General features: G+C 44.4%; 1 protein-coding gene across 1 annotated transcript in view; it reads left to right on the top strand.

Moving 5' to 3' along the window:
- The window catches only part of FOXP1 (forkhead box P1), a 1,246,052-nt gene that overhangs the window by 223,733 nt on the left and 996,978 nt on the right, over positions 1–25,341 (top strand). The window contains 1 exon segment of the mRNA XM_029601088.1: positions 1,832–1,957. The gene's annotated coding sequence lies outside the window, so the exon portion shown is untranslated.

Below are 25,341 nucleotides of genomic sequence, written 5' to 3'. Positions count from 1 at the left end.
GGGTGATTATTATTTCCTTTTCCATGTCATTGGTTAGCTACTGTGGGACTTCACTTTTCCTTTAGTGGCCCCAGACTGATTGATTTGGATGCTTCTTTATCTTTGGAGGCTAAGGGTTAACTATCTGAGTAACTTCTAGAATGCTTCATAGTTTGGTGTATTTTGCAGACTAGTAAGACTATTTGAAATCTAAAAGAAATTGCATGCTATCTTCAGATCCCACTTTAAACTAATCTGTCTGATGTGTAGGAAGAACCAAGGATGACACACACAAACTTTCCGATGTCATCTGATCAAAGGACCTGTGCAAGCTCCAAAGCTCATTTACAACAGCTCTTCTGACTAATTCTTATGTTGCTCCAATGGAAGGTATAACCTGTAGGGTCACCAGATTTTTCCAGGTCCAGTACGACTGCTAGACCTCTGCTCCACTTGTAGTAATAATCAACTGATTTTCATTGTCTTCACTGATGACGTAGCCATTCTTAGCATATTTATTTTGACCCATTGTTTGAATCTGTTTATTCCTTATCTTTTGGAACAAGGTGATTATCAGGGTGACCTTGGAAAACATGCTAGATTTCAACAGAACGAAGTAAACTGTGGAAGACCTCGAATGTTTAACGAATTATTGAAGAAGACTTATAGCATTTACAGTTAATGATCTTAGTGTCAAGTCCTTGTAGACTTGTTTATGGTGAAAAGAAAGACAATGTGACTAATTGTGATCACTCTACCAACACATAAACAGTAGAGCATTCCCGAGGTATTACTGTAGTTAAATGAAAAGTTGTTTAGTTTAGTTGACCTAAACTGGGGAAAGGGAGGACCAATGTGTCAGGATTGATGCTGCCTTAAATGTCTTTAGTCTGTGATATGGCGCCCTGTGTTGTTTTTCTTTTTTAGCTAGTTTCTATTTCAAATGTGAGGCGGTTGATTATAGTTTAGGCTTCTGATTTTAGGTGTTTATAAATTGTTTTATTTTCCAACTAATTAGTTCTTTAGGGGGGATACAAAAAAATTGGTGTTTATTGGTGTTTTCACATCACAGATACTATTGTTGGGTACCTTTTCTGGTTGAATCAAATGCATATATTTGTGCAGCTGGGGAGTCATCAGCATGGAAAAGGCACAAAAACAAAGCAGAGTATCCAGGGTAGACAAAGGAGAGGTGACAGAATGAGGGGGAAGTGGTATTTTTCTGGTGTTTATCTGATAAACACCTATTTTATTTTTTTGCATCAGGCTGTTTTATCAGAGTTTATAGGTTAAAACCTAAAATCAGGCTCCCTAATTTATAATATATTTTTAAAAATTGATCAGTCAAGCAACAGAGAAAAAAATTCCTGTGCGTATGAGGCTTATCTCCTATGAGAACAGTGTATATAGCTTAACAGAGTGATGTCCACTTTGTTTGTACTCGTGTCTTATTTTGATTTATTCTTTTTTTTTTGTTGTCAAAATTTGCTTTAAGGGCAGTGAAGAACATCACATCAGTCCATTTAAATGAATAGATAACGTACATCAGTCCTTTGCCAAATATCAATTAAGATCCTTTAGAAATCTAGTGCATATGTAATTTACTCAGTTTGGCATACTTTGAGAGCGATGAATTTATGTTTGTAGCCATGTATCATACATTTTAGAGTAGAAATGTCCTGTTTGACACAATAACATGCAATATAGTGAAACTCTATTGTGCAAGGGTATTTTCCCCTCCTCTAGAATTTCATCTCTTGTCTTGTTTTCAAGGAAGTGGTGGGGTATGGACATGTTCACATCTTGGCTAAAAGATGAAAAAAACCAACAACAACTTGTTTTTGTGTTTCAGAGTTCTGAATACTCTTTCTGGGTATTTTGAATCTTTCAAGAATTTTGCGATGGTTAAGGTTTTAGACCCACTTCAGATTTGTCCTACACCATGATTGAGTAGAGGTCTTATTCATAAGTGAAAACGGTAAGTGAGAAAACATTTTTAAACATTGTTTGAAAAAAAGTATTTTATTTTCATGACATTTGAACTATCCCTGCCTAGAGGATAAATAATTTGTTAACAGATCTTACTGAAAAATAACTGTAGTTTGTATTTTTGAACATCCCCTGTCATGACTTGTCGCAGGTGTGAATTGTACCAATAAATCTGTTACCAAATTCTTTGCACATTGTCATAAAATTTTATTGGACTAACATCAGAATGGTCTGACAATGTTGTGGCACATGAGCCTTTGAGTCCATATTAGGTTCTGTTGCGCTCGGGGATGGACCCTCGTGCTGGGGCAGAGATGGAATGCCTCCTGAAAGGGAACAGGAGGTAACTGCCCCCTGGGGGTGGACCACTGGAGGAGACAGAGGCTGGGAAGAGCTTCACCACTGGAAGCCCGAGGTCCCCCCGGGAGGAGCCTTTAGGGATCCAGGCCGCTTGGACTTAGGTGGGCCTCGCAGGGTCTCCTAAGAGAATGAAAGTCCGGCTTGCCAATGGAGACAGGGGGAGCGCGATCGGGTTCAAATGTGGCTGCTGATTGGAGCAAGGAGAACCAGAACAGAGTTGGTGTTGACAAGGCGAGGAACAGAGCCAGAATCTGGAGACGAGGTCAGGCAGGCAAAGGTCAAGATCCAGAGGTCAGTCTGAGGAATGGTCAGCCAAGAAGGGGTCAGGTACCGGAGGTCAGATGAGGTCAAAGGCAGGCAGCAGGCAGGCAGGTCAGGAACAAGCTGAGGTCTTTGAGGCAGGCGACAGGCAGACAGGCAGGTCAGGAGCAAGCTGTGGTCTTTGAGGCAGGCGGCAGGCAGGCATGCAGGTCAGGAACAAGCTGAGGTCTTTGAGGCAGGCGACAGGCAGACAGGCAGGTCAGGAGCAAGCTGTGGTCTTTGAGGCAGGCGGCAGGCAGGCATGCAGGTCAGGAACAAGCTGTGGTCTTTGAGGCAGGCGGCAGGCAGGAGGGCATGTCAAGAGCAAGCTGAGGTCAGTATCAGTAATACAGTCCGAGGGTACTACCTGGGTAGACAGTCAGATGAACACAGGAAAAAGCAGGACACAGGAACTAGGATGCAGGAACAGAACTGGAACAGAAGGATCCTGGAATGAGACTAGGAACAAGCAGGAACAGGTACAATGCAGAGGCAATCTTAGAACAAACCGATCCGATTGCCAAGGCAAGGAATCAGAGACAGGAACTTACTTATATCGAGGGATCAATCAGGGTGCGCCGCGGAGTTAGGATCTGCCCTTGGCCATACATGAGGCCGGGCAGTCCACGCGCATGCGTGTGAATGGGCATGGCTAACATGGCCGAGGATGCCAAGCCTCGGCGTGAGGCCTGGCGCGCAGTAGAAGGCCCGGTGACTGCCGCCGCGGGACGCTGGGGCCTGGCAGGGCTGGCAACTACCACGAGGGAGGTCATCCCGGGACACGCTATGGAACCATGAAGATGAGCAGGCCCGCGCGCGGGGCGCGTAACAGTACCCCCCTTCTAGGCCTCCCCCTACACAGCTGTGGTTTCTCAGGGTACAATCTATGGAAGGTCCTCAGAAGATTCTTATCAAGGATGTTTTTGGAGGGCTCGGCCCCATGGCCCTCCCAGGCTAAGAGGTATTCCCACTTGCCTCGGCGTCGCCGGACGTCAAGGACCTCTCTTACCTGGAGAGAGATGTCAGGTTCTGCAGAGATACGCGGAGAAGGAGGGTCTTTGCGTGAGGGCCAGGAGATGACCAACGGCTTCAGCAGGGACACGTGAAACGTGTTGTGGATACCCAATGAACGAGGTAGCTGGAGTTGATATGAGACAGCTCCCACTCTTCGGATCACAGGAAATGGTTCGATGTATTTGGAGACAGACGGTGAGAGGGAAGTCTCAGTCGAATGTGTCGAGCACTCAGCCACACTTTCTGGCCAGGTCGAAAGAGTGGAGCAGGTCGTCTATGAAAATCAGAAGTGTGCTTGGCACATTCAGCAGCTCATGAAAGTCACTCTTTTACCCGGGTCCACACTTGGCGAATGGATTGATCCATGGATTGAGCTGCTGGAGACGGAACCGTCAGAGGAACAGGAAGAGGCAGTCAGGGCTGCCGTTCGAAGACTACTGCAAACGGGGATGTGTAGGTGGCTGCTGCGACATGAGTATTGTGCGACAGCTCAGCCCAGGAGAGAAGATCTGACCAATTGTTTTGCTGATCATTTACATAGGAGCGAGGGAATGTCTTCAAGGTCCGATTGGTCCTTTCGGCCTGCCCATTGGCCTGGGGATGGTAGGCCGACGTATAACTCAGGGAAATGTCGAACTTTCAACACAAGGAACGCCAATACTTGGCGGCAAACTGTGGTCACCGATTAGATACAATCTCCTTGGGGAATCCATGGAAGTGAAAGATGTTCTTCAGGAAGAGCTTTGCCAGTTCCGGGGCTGAAGGAAGGCCCGGCAAGTGGATAAAGTGACCCATTTTTGAGAAGTGGTCGATGACAACCCAAATCACCGTGTTATTCTGGGAAGGAGGTAGATCAGTAATAAAGTCCGTCGAATGCTGGACCATGGCTCGGTAGGTTCTGGGAGAGGCTGGAGCAAGCCCCAAGGCTTCCCCGTTGGTGGCTTTTGCTGGGCGCAAGTGGGACATGATTCCACGTAGTTTCATGAATCTTGCATCATAGTAAGCCACCAATAGTGCCTTCGCAGCATTTCCAGTGTCCTGGTATGACCAGGGTGGCCTGCCAGTTTTGAGTCGTGGGCCACTTTAAGACGCGTTCACGTAGCCGACGGGGGAATGACGGTCTTCCCAACAGGGACTGTGGTAGTCGCAGCAAGGGAAATACAAGCAGGGTCAATAATGAAACTAGGAAGTTCCGGGATGTCCTCAGGCTGGAATGATCTGGACAGCGTGTCAGTGTCCAATTCTTGGAACCAGGACGAAAGCACAGGTTGAAGTCAAACCTTTTGCAGAATAAGGCCCACCAGGCCTGATGGGGGTTCAAAAGTTGAGCCTCTTTGAGATGTTCGAGGTTCTTGTGGTTAGTGAAGATGGTAAACTTATGTGTCACCCCTTCTAACCAAGGGCGCCACTCTTGAAGCGCTAGTTTGACTGCAAGGAGTTCGCGGTCACCCACTGTGTGATGCTGTTCCGTGCGGGAAAACTTATGAGAGTAGAACGAGCAGGGAGTTAGCTTACCTGTGGGGGAATGTTGACTCAGAACGGCTCCGGCACCGATTGCTGAGGTGTCGACCTCCACAACAAAGGGACATTTGGGATCTGGATGAAAGAGACAAGGGCCGGAGCTGAAGGCTTCTTTAATCCTCTGGCGGCAGAAATTGCTTTGGGTGACCAAACTCGGGTGTTGACCCCTTTCCTAGTCATAGCAGTGAGTGGGGCAACTATGGAAGAGTAATTTGCAATGAAGCTCCGGTAATAATTGGTGAAGCCTAGAAAGCATTGCAATGCTCGAAGGCCTACTGGCTGAGGCCAGTCGCGGATTCCCTGAAGTTTTTCCGGGTCCATTGAGAATCCATGATCAGAGATGATGTATCCCAGAAAGGGTAAGCGATTCCGCTCAAACAGACAATTTTCCAGTTTTGTGTGCAAATGGTTTTCTCTCAGACATTGGAGGACGGTGGGATTCTATGTCCTTAGAGAAGATCAGAATGTCGTCGAGGTATATGACTACGAAATTGTACAGGAGATCTCGGACGATTTCCTTCATGAGGCGTTGAAAGACGGCTGGAGCGTTACATAGCCCAAAAGGCATTACCACGTATTCGCAGTGGCCGTCTCTGGTATTAAACGCCGTCTTCTAAATGTTATCAGGTTGGATGCGTACAAGTTGTATGCACCTCTCAGGTCCAGTTTGGAAAAGATTCGTGCCCCTTCAAGGCGATTGAACAGTTCGATAATGAGGGGTAACGGGTATTGATCCTTACGAGTAATCGTGTTTAGATCCCTGTAATCGATACAGGGATGTAGTCCACCCTCCTTTTTCTTCACAAAGAAGAACCCCGCTCCTGCGGGGGAATCAGATGGACGGATACAGCCTTTCTCTAGATTCTCTTTAATATATTCCGACATAGCCTGAGTCTCAGGCTGGGACAATGGATAGGTTCTGCCTTTGGGAGGCGTAGTGCCCGGCAGAAGTTCAATAGGACAGTTGAACTTGCGTAATGGAGGCAAGATATTCGCTTTCTGCTTAGAGAACACATCGCTGAAGTCAGAATACTGTGGAGATAATCCTGGAAGGGTAACTGATTTCAAGACGGGTATCACGGGGGATACCAGGTGCAGACAAGTCTTTTGGCATTTTGGGCCCCACTGTACCAACTGCAGGGACTGCCAATCGAACTGGAGTTCATGGACCTGGAGCCAGGGTAACCCCAGGATTACCGGATGAGTTGAGCGTTTTAGGATGTAGAAGGATGTCTCTTCCTCATGGAGGGTACCTACAGTGAGATGGATAGCCACTGTCTGGTGAGAAATGAGACCTGGAAGATGTTCTCCCTGGATGGAGGCAATACGAAGACTCACCTCTAGGGGTTGGAGAGGAATTTTCAAGAATTTGACGATGTCGTCCGTAATGAAACTACCACTCGCTCCGGTATCGATGAGAGCAGTGGTTGCAAAGGCATGGGCCTTGATGCCCAGGGATACAGGAAGCAAGAGTTGAGGGCCAGAAACAGTTGTGCCCAAGCTTGGGACCCCCGCCAGGCTCAGGCGTTGCAGTTTCCCGGACGGACGGGGCAAAACTGCAGACGATGTCCAGAAGTGCCACAGTAAAGGCAGAGCCCCTCCTTTTGCCGACGGAGATTTTCGGTTGGAGGCAATCGCCCACGATTCACTTCCATAGGTTCTACCATGGAGGAAGTTGATGGTGCAGGAGTCTTCGCTGGAGTGCAGGGTGCACTTGTGGGGCATTCTGGAGGAGGGCGTGGAGCCTTTACTTCTAGACATCTTTGCCAGAGGCGATGATCAATCCTCCCGGCAAGGGAGATCAAGTCTTCTAGAGACGTGGGAGTCTCGCGGACAGAGATCTCATCTTTCAGAGCATAGGAGAGTCCATCTAGGAAGATGGCTTGCAGACAATCTTCTTGCCACCCAAGTTCTGTGGCCAAGGTCTGAAACTCCACTGTGTATTCAGAGAGGGTCCTTGACCCTTGATGGAGGTGGAGTAAGCTATGACTAGCGATAGCCATACGACCTGGGTCTCCGAAGGTCTCCTTGAAGAGAGCAATGAAGTCAGATAGCTTGGAGAGGATGGGATCAGAACATTCCCATAAGGGAGAGGCCCATGCCAGAGCCTTCCCTTCCAAACGAGACAGAATAAAGGTGACTTTAGTGATCTCCTTCAAAAACAACGAGGGTTGTAGTGCAAACTGCATAAAGCACTGATTAAGGAAGCCATGACAGGAGCGTGGAACCCCATTATACCTGGGAGGTGTAGGAAGTGCCAGTGTTGCTTTGGGAAGCATAGTGGCCGAGAGGCCCACCGGGTTGGCCATTGCTGTTTCTTGTAGTTTAGAAAGCAGTTCTTCAACTGAAGAGGCCAGAGTCTCTAAAGCTTGATGATGTTGTTTCACTGTGGCGGCCAGTCCTGGAGGCGGGAGACTCCACCGAGTCCATGGCCTTGGCAACCTGTACGCTCGGGGGTGGACCCTTGTCCTGGGGCAGAGATGGAATGCCTCCTGAAAGGGAACAGGAGGTAACTTCCCCCAGGGGGCGGAGCACTGGAGGAGTCAGAGGCTGGGAAGAGCTTCACCACTGGAAGCCCGAGGTCCCCCCGGGAGGAGCCCGAAGGGACCCGGGCCGCTTGGACTTAGGTGGCCCTTGCAAGGTCTCCTAAGAGAATGAAAGTCTGGTGTGCCCACGGAGACAGGGGGAGATAGATCGGGTTCAAAGGTGGCTGTTGGTTGGAGCAAGAAGAACCAGAACAGAGTTGGTGATGACAAGGTGAGGAACAGAGCCAGAATTTGGAGACGGGGTCAGGCAGGCAAAGGTCAAGATCCAGAGGTCAGTTCAAGGAATGGTCAGCCAAGCAGGGGTCAGGTACCGGAGGTCAGACGAGATCAAAGGCAGGCTGAGGTCTTGAGGCAGGCGGCAGGCAGGGAGGCAGGTCAGGAACAAGCTGAGGTCTTTGAGGCAGGCGGCAAGCAGGCAGGCAGGTCAGGAACAAGCTGTGGTCTTTGAGGCAGGCGGCAGGCAGGCAGGCAGGTCAGGAAGAAGCGGAGGTCTTTGAGGCAGGCGACAGGCAGGCAGGCAGGTCAGGAACAAGCTGTGGTCTTTGAGGCAGGCGGCAGGCAGGAGGGCAGGTCAAGAGCAAGCTGAGGTCAGTACCAGTAAGACAGTCAGAGGGTTCTACCTGGGTAGACAGACAGACGAACACAGGAACAAGCAGGACACAGGAACTAGGATGCAGGAACAAGTCAGGTACAGAACTGGCACAGAAGGATCCTGGAACGCGACTAGGAACAAGCAGGAACAGGTATAAGGTCAGAGGCAATCTTTGAACAAACCGACCCGATTGCCAAGGCAAGGAAGCAGAGACAGGAACTTCCTTATATCGAGGGATCAATCAGGGCGCGCTGTGGAGCTAGGACCCACCCTTGGCCCTACATGAGTCTGGGCAGTCCGCGTGCGCGCGTATGGGCATGGCTAACCTGGCCAAGGACACCAAGCCTCGACGTGAGGCCTGGTGCGCAGTGGAAGGCCTGGCGCCTGCTGCTGCGGGACGCTGGGGCCTGGCAGGACTGGCAACTACTGTGAGGGAGATCGTCCAGGGACCCGCTATGGAACCATGAAAGTGAGCAGGCCTGCGCAAGGGACGGCCGCGGGCGGAGCGCGTAACAGGTTCCTTCTTCATCTGCGTCATTTTATCTTATGTTAGTCCAATGAACCTACAGTGATCTCTGTTCTCTCTAATATCAATCTGGCTACTGGAACTCTGTGATGCAAGATTCAAAAAGAAAACAGCAAGTTTGAGATATTCTGTTGAAAAAATTAACTAGGGGGTGGAGGGAGCTTTGAGGGACAATGTGACTAGCTTGTGTGCAGTTTTCTATAAGTCTTATTTATTTATTTTATTTAAAATCTTTTCTATTCCGTCGTTAAGTTATATACCATCATAACGGTTTACATACAGGCACGTTAATTAAAGTAGTTAAAAGTGTACGGTAGTACATTCTAACAAGGGCCAATAAGGTTCGGTTACATCATGTCATAATAAATCTTATTTGTTGAGTGAGGTAAGTCTTGACCTTGTATACCTGTCAGTTACTTTTTACAGGTATAAGTCTCATGTTCTGTTTAATTCTATTAAGTTAGCCGTGAGGTAAACTAATAAACTATTCCGACGTACTTGTTGAGACAATGCTTTGTGCTGGTGATCTTCTGCCTGTTCCTGCATACTTTCTATTTCCTGTTCTCTTTGTGAAAGGCTTGTTTAAAAAGCCAGGTTTTTAAACTTTTTAAAAATGTTTTGCGGTCTCTTTGTAATCTGATCTCTAGTGGCATTGTGTTCCACAGTGAGGGCCTGCTAAGGATAAGGCCCTTTCTCTAACTTGGGTGAGTCTCGCTGTTCTGACTGGAGGAATGGTTAGGAGTGCTTTGTTGGCTGATCTCAGGTTTCTGTGTGGGACGTGTACCCGTAGTGCTGTGTTCAGCCAGTCTACCTTGTCGTCGTGTATTAATTTATGTATTGTACAAAGGGTTTTGTATTGTATTCTGTGTTCTATTGGTAGCCAGTGTAATTCTGCTATGAGTTTCAGTGATATGGTCCCTCCTTTTTTTACCGGTCAATATCCTTGCTGCAGTGTTTTGTAGTATTTTAAGTGGTCTTAACGTTGTCTGAGGGAGTCCCAGTAAAAAGGCGTTACAGTAGTCAGTATCAGTATTAGTATTAGTATCAGTATTAGTATTAGTATTAGTGCCTGGAGCACTGTTCGAAAGTTTGCAGGTGTTAGTAAGGGTTTTAATTTTCTGAGAATCATGAGTTTTGCGTAGCCTTCTTTTACTTTTAGTGATATGTGCTGTTTTAGACTGAGTTCTGTGTCCATTATTATTCCGAGGTTCCATACCTTTTTGGTTAGTTCTATTTTCTGGTTGTTTTTGAGTATTATTGGAGTTTGAATGACCTCGATATTTTTCCGTTCTAAATGTAGAAATTCCGTTTTTTCAATGTTAATAACTAGTTCCATTTGGTTTAACAGCTGTTTGATAATATCTAGGTACACTCACTGGGTAACAAGAACTATTTTCTCTAGGTAATACAACATAACAAATCATAAGAGAAAAGTGTACAGCTTTATTATCATAATTTTCAATGTTGTTTTTAGAAATGTGTCCATAAAATATCAAATCACACACACACTCATTCACAACTTAAAACCATACAAGTACAGAGGTCAGCATATAAGACTCCAACGAGTCTATACAATATTACAATACACCTTCAATGCACAATTTTCCTTAAATTCCCTGTGGATATATCCACTTACAACCTCTGTATACCCAACCCCCACTCCTATTTCCCAATTCTCTTATACATGGAATACCAGTTTAACACATATTACAACACATCTTCATTCTGTAGCTGACCCCTGACAAAATTTCTTCTCTTTGGAATATCCGTTCTCAGCTTGGTTATTGATGTCAATTCATGTGGTCTAGCCCCGACAAGCGGCCCCTGTTTCACTTGCGTTAGCTTCCTCAGGGGGACTGCAACCACTGAGAAAACCAAATCTATGTTTTAGATGCAAGACCATAGGACACATTTGTAACTATATATATTTTTAACAAATTTTTACCTCAAAATCGTTTGTACTCAATCATTGCGTCAGACTGCTCAACAACATCAATAAACAATTGGTTTACTGTTGACGGGGAAAGAAGGAGTCCTAACGTATTGGTAAGTGTATTGAATTCGAGTGGTTTCTTGGTCTTTTTGGTATAGCTGTTGCAACTCGTTAGTATGAAGCCTGAAGTTCAGCATATATATGTTTTGGATTTTACAGACTGGGATATGTGCTGCGTCTTGAAAGGATTAGTCTTTGGAATTGTTAAGCACAGAAGTTTTCAGAAAATTTGGGAGAGTGCCTATGTTGTTGAGCAGTCTGACGCAATGATTGAGTACAAACGATTTTGAGGTAAAAATTTGTTAAAAATATATATAGTTACAAATGTGTCCTATGGTCTTGCATCTAAAACATAGATTTGGTTTTCTCAGTGGTTGCAGTCCCCCTGAGGAAGCTAACGCAAGTGAAACAGGGGCCACTTGTCGGGGCTAGACCACATGAATTGACATCAATAACCAAGCTGAGAACGGATATTCCAAAGAGAAGAAATTTTGTCAGGGGTCAGCTACAGAATGAAGATGTTTTGTAATATGTATTAAACTGGTATTCCATGTATAAGAGAATTGGGAAATAGGAGTGGGGGTTGGGTATACAGAGATTGTAAGTGGATATATCCACAGGGAATGTAAGGAAAATTGTGCAATGAAGGTGTATTGTAATATTGTATAGACTCGTTGGAGTCTTATATGCTGACCTCTGTACTTGTATGGTTTTAAGGTGTGAATGAGTGTGTGTGTGATTTGATATTTTATGGACACATTTCTAAAAACAACATTGAAAATTATGATAATAAAGCTGTACACTTTTCTCTTATGATTTGTTATGATAATATCTAGGTACATCTTGGCTAGGTTTAATGCTTTCTCTATTTTGTCCTCAATTGGTAGAATTAGTTGAATGTCATCTGCGTATATGTAATGTGTGATTCCCAGTCCTGCTAGTAGATGGCATAACGGCAGCATGTATATGTTAAAGAGGGTTGCAGACAAGGCTGATCCTTGCGGTACTCCTGTTTCAAGGTTAAATTTGTCTGATATTACGTCTTTTATCTGAACTTGAAAGAATCTGTTGTTTAGAATGTAACTTTGCCGCTTCTGTTCATATGTTTATTTTGTCTCAGTTGTTACCCTGTTCGATGTAAACCAATCTGATATGGTTATTACCATGAAGTTCGGTATAGAAAAAGTGTTAAATAAATAAATAAATAGATATGTACTGAACCAGTTTATTGTTCTGCTGTGTAGTCCTATTTCTTCTAGTCCTTTTAATGGTATTTTATGATTTTCTTATAGAAAAATGTTAGTGGTTAACAATTTTCAACCAAGTGGTACTGTCATGGAAGAATAATTTCAATACAAGAAACTCCAGTAATTATTTTCAAGTATAGTAGTACTTTTCTCTAATTAGAAAGATTTGTATTTTGTTTCAGGAATGGCTATGCATTGGGGGAATCTGAGTTGCATGGACTTTCTCATTCTATGCTACTTCAGATCCCAACTTGAGGTTCAGATACGTAATTTTTAAAATTCCTCTGTCATGGCTCTGGTGCTATTGGAGGGCATCCTGTTTACATTTTCCTTTAGGGGTGCATGATAATTAAAATTTCCTAGTTTAGTAACAGAAAAGGTTTGTCTTGCTTACATGAGGAAAAAAGTAGTTACTCATATTAAAATGTATAGTGTAAGATTCATTTAGCTTTTAATTAGAATGTATGGGAAGTTCACAAATATATGGAACAGTGGAATATTGCTTCCCTGTAGTAGTACTGTGGTGAGGGAAAGGGATGGTGCATGATAACCAGATGTCATTCCATTTCGATTAAATTCACACTTTTATTTTTAGAACTCAGGTCTGTAAAGTCTTGTGTAGATCTTAATGTCTTCAAGAGCTTATTATTTATTTGATGACTTAGGGGATGGGAGTGTTAGTTCCCAAAAGCTAGTAAAGAAGTGTATTAAATTAGTCTAACAAGAAGGTATCACCTTATACAATTTATTTTGTTTTTGATTGACCTTTATTTCCAGGATATAGAAATTTAATTCCATGTCTGGAAAACTGGTAACTCCAGAATAAGAATAAAAGTGCTCCAAAGGATAATCAGCTTCATGAGCAATTGCCGTATATAATAAGTAATGGTTCCTCCTTTATTACAGATAAAATATAGGTGGAACAGATTTCCTTGGTTATGTGAAACTTGATTGCCTTAGTGAGGCTGTTCTTACACATTAACTTGAAAACATCTATAAGAACCATAAATAGGAAATGTGCAGAGTCCTAGATTCCTGCTGCGCAAGCCCTTAATAATGTAGGCATCAATGAGCATGGCATAGGCCAGGTATAACTGCAAATAGTATTTTCATAACCTCTTGACAGTAATGGAGCTGAGCCTGGATGTACTCTGCAAAGTAACACACAAGGAAGCTATGATTTCTGGAAAAAGCATTTTTGTTGTCATATTTCATTCTCACGTTAAACTGGAGAAATTTGCAGATTAGTGGCCGGGCCAGAGTCAGATTGTTCAGGCTGGTCATTGTCATCGTGCACATCTCCCATTGGTGCTCCTTGTGACCTTGGACAAGTTACCTTATCTCCTACTGCCTCAGGTGCCCACATCGCGGGCGCACATTTGCGCATGTGCGATGGCCTGCGCCCAGGAATGTGGCTATTTTATAACTTGTGCTTGTATATGCACACATATTATACTTGTATATGCACACATATTATAAAATAGCTTGGCCCCATGAACATATGCACCAAATTTTAAGTGGGCATGCGCATTGGCGTGCAAATCCTGCTTGTACCGCGTAAGTCAGGGGATTTTAAAAGAGGATCATGCACATGCCATTCCCAGTTTACCATTTCATCCACTAGTTCGCCAGTTATTAACTAAGTCCTCTAAACCCCCCCCTGATTTGATAGCTTACATTCCTCCCAGTTACCCCAGACCATTTAAACCCCTCAGAAATGGTTCAGTTGTTTTATTTTATAACTTACACGTCATCCATAGCAGAACGAAAGTTATGTGGCAGTTGACCTCAGTGAGCCCTGAGGTGTGTAAATATTTATGTGCACATCTCTTGGCCAGACCCCGAAATGCCCCATCCCGCCCTGATTACACCCACACCCCTTGCCAAGTGCCGCGGCTTTTACGTGCGTATATGGGCATTTTGTAAAATACAGTTGACGGTATAAACCAGACTTCTTCACACATCCCCTAATTTTGGTGCATGCTGGGCTTTTAAATTCACCTTTTAGATAGCTCTTTGAGGCAGTGACTTAAAAAGACAGGAAGGGGCCAGAAACAAGGCAGTAGTTATCTATAACAGACAAAGATCAGAATTGCACAATCCCCAGACAGAACAAGGGATATGTAAAGTTGTACAAATCTCAAACAGTTGTTCTCTTTTACGTAAGCAGTATTCAACATTTAGTGCTTTGATACTGAAGAACAGATGTTTAAGATTTATACAACTTTACGTATTCCCCTTTCATAGAGTGGAGCAGGTACTTATGTGCCATGAAAGGTTTCCTGCTGTTCGTGTAAAGCAGTGATGACTAGTGACCTTGAGACCACACGTGACCTTCAGGACCCTTTCTGGGACCTGTTCAAACCCCCCAAATTTTTAAAATGGTATTGCATAAAATTGAACTGGTGCTTAAATGTAAAAGTGAAGAAATTAATACTATTTACTGTGTCTTTTTTATTTATGGCTAAAGTAGCTTTCAGACTCAAAAGACTGAGCTTTGCTGTTTTATAGAGAAAAAGTATTTAGTAAGATATAAGAGATTAAGGGGCCTATACACGAAGCATTTTTCCAATACGCACAAAGTAGGAAAAACCCTTTAGCACGTCAGGCCGTATATGATGGCTCAAAGCAACAGAGTAAGTTGCTATGAGCCAAGAACTCCTGCTTCACCAGCTTTTCATGTTAGCCTTTTAACCACTAGCCACACTACAAATATGAAGTAGCTCAATTCGTAAGAAAATTTGAATGTCTAATCTTTGAGTGTCCCAAGGTCATAACAATGTGTTGTAACTACTCTGCTCTACAGCCAACTCGACTAAGAATATTTGGAGATATGTCGTATCCTATTTCAGGCACTGTTTGGGCAATAAAACAAATTCACTACCCTTGAACATAGTGCATCGATTTAAAATGGTGCTGAGTTGTACTTTTAGTCCAGAATATTATAATGGTGAACGCGATGCTGATGCTCTTGCTTAAATAGAACAATGTACTAGGTGATACTTCTGACAAGTAGGTTTTTGTCTTTTCTAGTCCATTTTTAGTATTGTTAATTCTCATGTAGTTTGCAACAGTTTAAAGTTCAGTACAACTGTTCACAGTGATTTTGTAACATACTTTTTTTTTTTTTTGAGTCCGTCAGTCTTTCATTGTGAAGTAATATTATTCAGTAATTATAGTTCACATTTTATTTGTTTTTCTCTCTCTGCTCTTAAAGGAGAGACCCTCCTTGTAGGTGTCAAGTTCATCTATGCTTCCTTATTGTTATGTTTTGGTTTGGATGTGAACCCTGGGCCGAGGTGAGAGATGACTCCGCCCACAGGGAGGAGCCTGTGGGCCTCACCGTCGGTAGGCAAGGTCCTGTGGGCCTCACCGTTGGTAGGCAAGGTCTCAGAGGCTTAGGACACAGCTATAAGAGAGACTTTATTATAGAGGAGAAAGAGCAGAACCCGTGGAGCGGGGATCTGCAGTTAAAGGACAGTTCTAGAGCAGAACCCATGGAGTGGAGACTGCGGTTGAGATACAGCTCTTGAGCAAGGGGTATGCCCAGGATGATACCTCAGATGTAAATATCCGGTAGTGGCCTGTGGAGCAGGGTACGCCAGGCAGCCTTCTTAGTAGTGAAGCAATACCTCAGGTGTGCAGATCCGGTAGTGGCCCGCAGCGCAAGGTATGCCAGACAGCCTACTCAGAGATGAAGCAATTACCTCAGGTGTGCAGATTCGGTAGTGGCCCGCAGCGCGGGATATGCCGAGGATGACTGTACAATGATGGTGATGCTGAGGTAGTCAGAGGTACGGAAGCTCAGAAGGTTCCTAAAGAAGTTGAGACAGCAATCTGCAGCGCAGGGTATGTTGAAGCAAATCCTGCTGAGGAGGACGCGGTAGTGGCCCGAGGCACGGGGTATACCGCAGAGAATCCCAGCAAGGCTTGGTAGAGTTGAAGTACGAAGAAAGTACTCACGAGACATGGTTCCAAGGGAAGTCTTGAGAAGTAGAACAAACAGGAGTTCAAAGGCAGGAAGGCCCTCCAAGGAGCGCATAGCCTGGGAACGCGAAGAGCCCCTGAGGAGCGGGTACTCAAAGCGTTCACACAGCAAACCAGGAACTGGAACCGGTAGTCCAAGTGAAGTGGATTCAGCAACGAGGAAACTCCTTGCTAACTCGCCAGTGCATAGGGCCAGTCTGCTTAAGTACAGGTAGCGAGACTACGTCATCTGGAGGGGACGGCCCCGAGGTTCCCGCCATGACGTGTACATGGTTGGCCCATGTGCGCGTGCGCGCGCCTATGTGACTCCAGAAGCAAGATGGCGGTCGGCAGCACCCACGCAGTCCCGGGAACGCCAGGGAGGTCGGCAGTGACTGGCGGAGGCCGCCACTCGTCCTAGATTTGATGGTGCAGCGAAAAAAGAGGCGAGCATGAGAGGTCACAGCCGTCTGCGACCGACGGGCACAACACTTATGCTCTTGATCTTGGCTGTTGGAGACAGAGTTGGAAAATCAGTAGGAATCTTGGTGTTTCCTTGGTGTTTTCATAACTCTCCAGTTTCATATTAATTGTTTTGCCTGAACTTAGGAATAGAAGGTAAATTGTATTTTAGAGCCAAAGAAGATACAGTACCCAAATGTGTAATACTTCATGAGAAGCAAAGGTTAACTGGGATGTGCAAGCAGTACAGTGAATTTCTTGACTGTGACATGCAGGAAAATAATGAGATGAGGGAGATAAAGGTCTGAACAAATTGCTCATCACTGGAAATTTTAAAGTCATGAAATTGGCATTGTTGTATGTTTTTTTAAAATTAGAGATAACTATGTCTGCACGATAAATGTACTGAAAAACAGAACAAGTCAAAATTATTGTTCAGTATTTAAAATCTGAGCCTGTGCTGAGGCTTGAAATATATGATCACATCTGCTGGTGTGTGACTACATTCCTCTAATGAAAACTCCAAGTTTACCTAAGGTTGTTAAGAGCCACTATTCAGTTTTACATCCACATGAACATTTTTAGCCCACATACGTGCTTATTGGACTGTTGCCTGATCCAAACTTTTCACATGCAGAAATAATGGATGATTTACCATCCCCAGTCATAAATCATCTGTAACCCAAGAGGAATAGGGTTCTTTCAGGCAACAAAGTTGTGCCTTTAAAAGAAAAAAAATGGAAGAGAAAGTAATTTTAGCAATTTAATAAACTAATACATTTTATGTGTCAGAGTAAATTATTGTAAGTGTTTTGGTCTTTTTCATAACACAGTGGACCTAGTATTGGTAAAAATGTGGACCTTAGCTGCCACCTTAGAAGAAAGTGTAGATTTAATAAACAGTTACGAGAATTGGCAGCTGCCTATCAGATAGTGGAACATCCAGGATAGCTTATGAAACCAGCGTCGGCTTGCATTTTTATGTCTGAAGTATTTTGAAAGCATTTATTTTATTTCCCCTGGAGTCCTCAATCTAGCTCGGTTTTTTTTGGTTTTTTTTTTATAATTGACTGAATATTTTTCCACACAGCTAATTGGCCAGTTGCCAGCATGGAAACCATTGTCTGAACAAGACGATGATCAGAAATTAACATGACATTTGCGTGGTGTTAATGGAATACATTAGTAATGCAGTTCATGAACGTATGAAAGAGTCCATCATTCCCTGCCTCCTCTCTCTCCTCCTCTCTCTCCTCTTCCTCCTTCCAACTCTCCATCTTGGAGGGGCAAGGAGGATGATAAAATGATCCCAGCAGGCATCTCAAAACGGTGCTGGACCAATCTCCGTGTCAAATTTAGTTTTAAATTCTTCAAACAAAGCTGTAATGCTAACCAATTAATTACTGCAAATGTCAATTAAAAGTCTACTAAATATTCTCTGAGATTAAGCTTCAATTAAAAGAATTACATTAAACAAAGAAGACACAAGATTGTTCTAATGAATTGCCTTGAAGGTGACAGTTCACAGAGATGCATTTCAGTGATGAAGGTGGAGATAAATTGACTAATGAAAAACATGTTATTGTGTATAAATGCACATTAGCTATGAAATCCATTTCCTGCATATCCAGTATACTTGAGGAAGTGGCATTATAGAGAACTGCACTAGAAATTTTCTAAAGAAAAGTAAAGGCCATTCCTGAGTTTGTCCTGTGTGCCTGTTCTTCACAAGTTGTTCCCTTGACCAATGTTTCCTTGTATTGTTTAAACCCATACAAATCCTAACTCTGTATTATTACTCAAGGAAAGTGCTCCAGCCCTGTCCTGGAGGCACACCTGACCAGTCTGATTTTCAGAATACCCATAATGAATATGCATGGAGACCCATTGTATGTAAATCTATCATATGGATGTTCATTGTGGATATCAGGCAATCCATACAGGTTAGGGGTTCAATGTTCTAAAATGTATTAACATCGGCCTTTAACACGTTAATTAGCTCATGTTCATGGTGCATATTAATGACATGCAAATGAGTTTTGCATTAATTTACAAGCATTAAAGATGGACATTATTGCATACCTTAAAAATAATTCCCTGAGGTGTCGTTAAGAATTTGACATTAGTGGATTTTTTTTAACGCATGTTGAGAGGCGTAAAGGTTATTTTTCTATGCGCCAGTAGGTGATGAGTTGTGTATTGTTTTGCATATCTTTTCCTCAGCATAGGTTTTTGCGTTTAAAACCTTTACAAATTAACATGGGTTTAAAGTACTGATACTGTTGCACTGGAGGTGGACCCTTGGCCTGGTGCAGGATTGGTACGGCCCTCTGGTTGAACTCAGAGAGCGCCTGCCACCAGGAGGTGGAGCACACAAGGAGACAGAGGCTAGCTGGAGCTTCACCAATAACAGTCCGGGGTTTCCGCAGGTTGAGCCTTTGGGTACCCTGACCGCCTGGACTTAGGTGGGCCTCCTGGAGAAGTATCGTAGAGGTGTGCCCACCATGAGCAAGGGTGCGCGGCTGATGCAGAGTGAGTGGACTAGACCAGAACCGGAAGCTCCGGAGACCTTGGGAACGCAACAGTTCAGAGAGGTCTTCCGGATGAGACAGGCAGCGCCTGCAGGTCCAGCCACGTGGAAGCCACGGTTGTTATCCAAGTGCGTAGGCCCAATGGTCACCGGGGGCCGGAAGAGAGTGTCCGAGTGAAGTGCAAGGGTCAAAGCCAGAATATCAGTCCAAGAGAGGTCAGCCAAAGCAGGGGTTAATACCAGAGTCAGTCCGTGCGTAGTCGTGGCAAGTGAGGGTCGGTTCGAGGCAGCAGGCAGAAGGATGGTCAGGCAGGCAGTGGTCAGTGTTGCATCCGTCGGGGTCAGACGGCTTTGTCCCTTATGCCTCACCTTTTCTTGGCTCCTCCCGCTTACCTTGGGAAGATGCTACCGCCGCATCTGCAAGCCGCCCTCTTTGGCGTCCCAGGAACGGCTATGGCGTTGCCTCCTGACATGTTCCTCCCAAGGGCCTACTAGGGTGAGCGTGCACGTGCCACCTACGTCTTTATTCCAGCTATGGGGTGAACCTCGGGGGCATTCCCCTCGAGTGACGTCACGCCATCCGGGTATATAGTCTGTACTTGTTTGCTAGCTCACTGAGTTAGCAAGGATTGGACTCATCTGGTCTAAGCTACTCTACCGCTTCAGTGCTGCTGCTGGAAGCTCTCTCTCTGACCTTCGGGGTAATCTCTAACCTGGGTACCCGCTCCTCGGGGGCTCTCTGCTTTATTTCAGGTGCCTTACTGGGATCAGGTACTCGCTTCTCGAGGGCCTGCTCTCCCTGCCTCGGAGCCTGTGCCATCTACTTCAGCCTGGTGGAATTGCCAACCTACAGCTACCATCTAGTGAAAAATCTAACTCTCAGTCTGTCCCAACTACAGCATTGCTTTGCTGGGAAACCTACACCGGAATTCCCCTATACCAATGTGGTGAGACGGGTTCCCTCTGCCGAGGGTCCTGAGACTGTTACATCTGGATCACCTCACTATTGCTACCTCTGGTGGTATACATCAAGATGTACAATAAAAGACCTAATTCTGTGTTTGTGCGTCCTGAGTCTAGCCCAGTACTGTGGCTCCCCACGGGGTGCTGTGGCAGATGACCCCGTGTGGTCATCTGCCACAGGACCCAAGAATCCACCCAAACACCACTAAACCATAACAGTCAGTTCCAGGCGGCAGGCAGAAGAATGGTCAGGGAGGCAGAGGTCAGTTCAGTACCAAGAAGTCAGTCCGGATAGGTACTACCTGAGAAGGACACGGGAGCAGGAACACAGGAACAGGAGACACTGGAACATGAAGGCAAACTCTCTAAACCAATGGTGTTGACCCGATTGCCAAGGCAGGGATCAGGGGTTTGAGCCCTGCCTTATATATGGAAGGCTGATGATGTCATCGGGGTGCGCTTCCCAGAGGTTTCCCATGCTGGGCCCTTTAAGTATAGTGAGGTCTTCCACGCGTGCGCCTAGGAGTGGGGCCGAGCCGGCTGAGGATGCAGAGCCTCGATGGGAGCTCCGCTGTGAGGCTTGTAGGGACGGAGACGCCGAGGGAGGCCGCAGTGAGGGATGGGGACGCCGGGGGTTAGCGGCAGCGAAGTAAGCCTGCGCTAGTGGATGGTAATGCCAGGTGAGCAAGCCCAGTCATGGCACCCACGCGGCTGGGACACACAACAATTACTGTGCATAAACAAGATTGCATGCACTAACAGCACTTTTAACGTGAATTAACTTTTGTGGAAGTGTTAGCACACTTTGGATAGGGTTGGGGAAAATGTTAGTTTGTAGTGTTAAAGAAGTGAGGGGTCAATTTAAAAAAAAAAAAAATTCTTCCTCTCTTAATCTTAGGATCCTAAATATGGATGGATTGTTAGTTGAATTTGGAGACTTACATTTTTCAGTTTAAATTATCCAAAATTTAGGAAGTTAAAACTTAGGGAGCTAAACTTAGACCTGTGATTCATTTGCTTGGATTTAAGAAAACCTGTGTTAGGGAGAAGAGGGACCTGAGATGGAGCCATGGAGATGAAGAGAAGGAAGGAGTACAGCTGGGAAGGGGCCTCTGGGGGTAGAGGATGGTAGTAAGGGGAGGACCTGGAGAGGAGCCATAGGAGCTGGGGAGGAAAAGAGGGAGAGGATCTGGGAAAGGGCCTTTGGATGGGATAGAAGGGAGAGGGCTTAGGAAAGGGCCATTGTTTACTGATTTACTGCCACAATACTTTTGGAGCTGACCAAGTACTGTCCTGCCCATTCATTATGATCTTCCTCCAGACATCTTCTTGTCATAACTTCCCACTATTGCCACTTGGCAATAGTGATCATAATATGATCATCTGAATTAATAACTGGAAAGGGGACGGTATATAAATCTACATCTCTAGCACTAAACTTTCAAAAGGGAAACTTTTGAGAAATGAGAAAAATGAGAAAAAGAGTTAGAAAAAAACTGAAAGGTGCAGCTACAAAGTTAAAACGTCTGCAACAGGTGTGGACATTGTTAAAAAATACCATCCTAGAAGCATAGACCAGATGCATTCCATGCTTTAAGAAAGGAAGGATGGCAAAACAATTACCGGCATGGTTAAAAGATGAGGTGAAAGAAGCTATTTAGCCAAAAGATCTTCATTCAAAAATTGGAAGAAGGATCCATCAGAAGAAAACAGGATAAAGCGTAAGCATTGGCAAGTTAAATGTAAGACATTAGTAAGACAGGCTAAGAGAAAATTTGCCATACAGGCAAAAACTCAAAATAAAAACGTTTTAAAATATGTCTGAAGCAGAAAGCCTGAAAGGGGGTCAGTTGGACCGTTGGATGATCAATGGGTTAAAGGGGTACTTAGAGAAGATAAGGCCATCGTGGAAAGATGAAACAATTTCTTTGCTTCAGTGTTTACTGAAGAGGATATTGGAGAGATACCCATTCTGGAGAAGGTTTTCATGGGCGATGATTCAAACCAATTGAACCAAATCATGATGAACCTGGAAGATGTGGTAGGCCTGATTGACAAACCAAAGAGTAGTAAATCACCTGGACTGGATGGTATATACCCCAGGGTTCTGAAAGAACTAAAAAATGAAATTTCAGATCTATTAGTAAAAAGTTATAACCTATCATTAAAATCATCTGATGTAATGAAGATTGGAAGATGGCCAATGTAACCTCAATATTTAAAAAGAGATCCAGGGGTGATCCAGGAAACTATAGACCAGTGTGCCTGACTTCAGTGCTGGGAAAATTAGTGGAAACTATTCTAAAGATCAAAATCATAGAGCATATAGAAAGACATAGTTTAATGGAACACAGTCAACATGGATTTACCCAAGGGAAGACTTACCTAACAAATCTGCTTCATTTTTTTGAAGGGGTTAATAAACATGTGGATAAAGGTGAACCGGTAGATGTAGTGTATTTGGATTTTCAGAAGTCGTTTGACAAAGTCCCTCATGAGAGGCTTCTAAGAAAACAAAAAATTCATGGGATAGGAGGCGATGTTCTTTAGTGGATTACAAACTGGTTAAAAGACAGGAAACAGATTAAATGATCAATTTTCTCAGTGGAAAAGACAAACAGTGGATTGCCTCAGGGATCTGTACTTGGACCTGTGTTTTTCAGTATATTTATAAATGATCTGGAAAGGAATACGACGAGCGAGGTGATCAAATTTGTGGATGATACAAAATTATTCAGAGTAGTTAAATCACAAGCGGATTGTGATACATTATAGGAGGACCTTGCGAGACTGGAAGATTGGGCATCCAAATGGCAAATGAAATTTAATGTGGCAAATGCAAGGTGTTGCATATAGGGAAAAATAAACCTTGCACGAGGTTAGGTTCCATATTAGGAGCTACCACCCAGGAAAAAGATCTAGGCATCATAGTGGATAATACTTTGAAATCGTCGGTTCAGTGTGCTGCAGCAGTCAAAAAAGCAAACAATGTTAGGAATTATTAGGAAGGGAATGGTTAATAAAATGGAAAATGTCATAATGCCTCTGTATCGCTCCATGGTGAGAATGCACCTTGAATACTGTGTACAAATCTGGTCGCCGCATCTCAAAAAAGATATAGTTGCGATGGAGAAGATACAGAGAAGGGCAACCAAAATGAGAAAGGGAATGGAACAGCTCCCTTATGAGGAAAGGCTGAAGAGGTTAGGACTGTTCAGCTTGGAGAAGAGACGGCTGAGGGGGATATGATAGAGGTTTTTAAGAACACGAGAGGTCTTGAACGAGTAAATGTGAACCGGTTATTTACACTTTCGAATAATAGAAGGACCAGGGGGCATTCCATGAAGTTAGCATGTAGCACATTTAAGACTAATCGGAGAAATTTCTTTTTCACTCAGCGCACAATTAAACTCTGGAATTTGTTGCCAGAGGATGTGGTTAGTGCAGTTAGTGTAGCTGGGTTCAAAAAAGGTTTGGATACGTTCTTGGAGGAGAAGTCCATTAACTGCTATTAATCAAGTTGACTTAGGGAATAGCCACTGCTATTAATTGCATCAATAGCATGGGATCTTCTTGGTGTTTGGGTACTTGCCAGGTTCTTGTGGCCTGGTTTGGCCTCTGTTGGAAACAGGATGCTGGGCTTGATGGACCCTTGGTCTGACCTAGCATGGTAAGTTCTTATGACTGCTGGAGACAGGCAGCGTCTTATCCCCCATATATACTCACTCCCTTCCCCAACAGCCGACACTGACCCTCCTCTTGGCCCAACTGTTAAGCACCTGCTGCCATTGAATACTGGCTGGTTGCTGCCGATCTTCCCTTCTCCATGGAGTACTCCTTCTGCTGTTCGGGAGTCCTGCCGCCGTTGACTTAATGCATGCTGCTACCTTACCAACCGAATGACTACTACTAATCTCCCACCTCTGCGGACTACTTGTTCTTCAGCTGCAAGAAGCAGTATGCTGCAGTTGGTTCTGCCGCAGTACTACAAACTGACTGAGACTGCTACCTGGCTTCTTGTCATTGGCCCTGTGTGACAGCTGGAAACTTGCCAATACCTTCACCTCCTCCATTTTCTAGAGCAGGGGTAGGCAATTCTGGTCCTCGAGTGCCACAGATCAGTTGGATTTTCAAGATAGCCACACTGAATATGCATAAGATGCCTTTGCATGCACTGCTTCCACTGCATGCCAGTACGTCTCATGCATATTCATTGTGAATATCCTGAAAATCTGACCGACTTGTGGCACTTGAGGACCAGAGTTGCCTACCTGTGTTCTAGAGTAAGAGACTTTCAGGGTGCAAGTCTTCCTACTCCAATTGGTCAGAATCTGCCAGTACCTCAGTGATAATGATGCTGGATGCACTTCTGTTTCTAACACTGATGTTCCAAATGGAAATTGGACACCAAGAAGGAGCTATGCCTGCAGGCTAGAAGGGAGAGGAAATGGGAAGGGATAGAAGGGAGAAGAGCGAGAAGAGCGAGAAAGGGATCATGTGGGGAGGAGGGAGCAGGAAGGAGAGGACCTGAGAAAGATCCATGGGGGTGGCACAGGAAGGAGAGGACCCAGAAGGGGCAGTCAGCCACTCTGTGTCTCTGAAGGAGAGAGAGAGCATTGTTGCTGGTATGGAGCATTGCTCCCAGGAACCCAGAAAGAGAATTAATCTGCTTTGGTTCAGTTTCTCTCCCCAGGCCCTGGAAAGAATGAGCAGTTGGCATAAGGTGAAATAAAAAAAACCAAAAACAACTTTCTACAATTGATTGTGGGTTTCCACTCATATGGCATATATAATATATGTGATAATCCAATTTGAATGATTGATGAAAGCATTAATTCAAAATAGTAGGATAGTGCCTGATGTTTAGTAGGTGTTACAATAATTAAATTTTTTAATAAAGTTAGTGTTCATTGTTTTCAGTGACCACATTAGATGTTTTATAACTAATATCTGTACCAGAAAAAGTAAAGGGTTTCCAAAACTCCCCTGAAGGTAGTTCAGCAGCTGTCTGAGGGAGCTGCAACTGGAAACGCATTAGCAAGCTGCCGTTGTATTCAGAGCATACAAAATCTGATCTGGCCCAGGTTTTAAATAACTGTGTATCTGAGCTTGTTTATCAAGCCAACATGTTTCTTATAACATTGGAAAACTACAGAATCTCAGCCTCCCAGTTTTATCAGAAAGATGGCAAAAAAAAAAAAAAAATCCCAGAATTTGGTTGGTGAGGACCTACTGACATACTTCATGGCAATAGATAGATGATAAATACCTGTCCTAGAATTAGAAAACAGAGTATAAGTTAAAAGAAATATGAAAACAATAGGTGGTGGTTTCTATTCTTTAAGAACATAAG

This window comes from Rhinatrema bivittatum, chromosome 4, assembly GCF_901001135.1.
Source record: "Rhinatrema bivittatum chromosome 4, aRhiBiv1.1, whole genome shotgun sequence".
Classification (NCBI taxonomy): Eukaryota; Metazoa; Chordata; class Amphibia; order Gymnophiona; family Rhinatrematidae; genus Rhinatrema; species Rhinatrema bivittatum.
The sequence above is the reverse complement of the archived record's forward strand: the minus strand, read 5'-3'. Positions and strand labels throughout refer to the sequence as shown.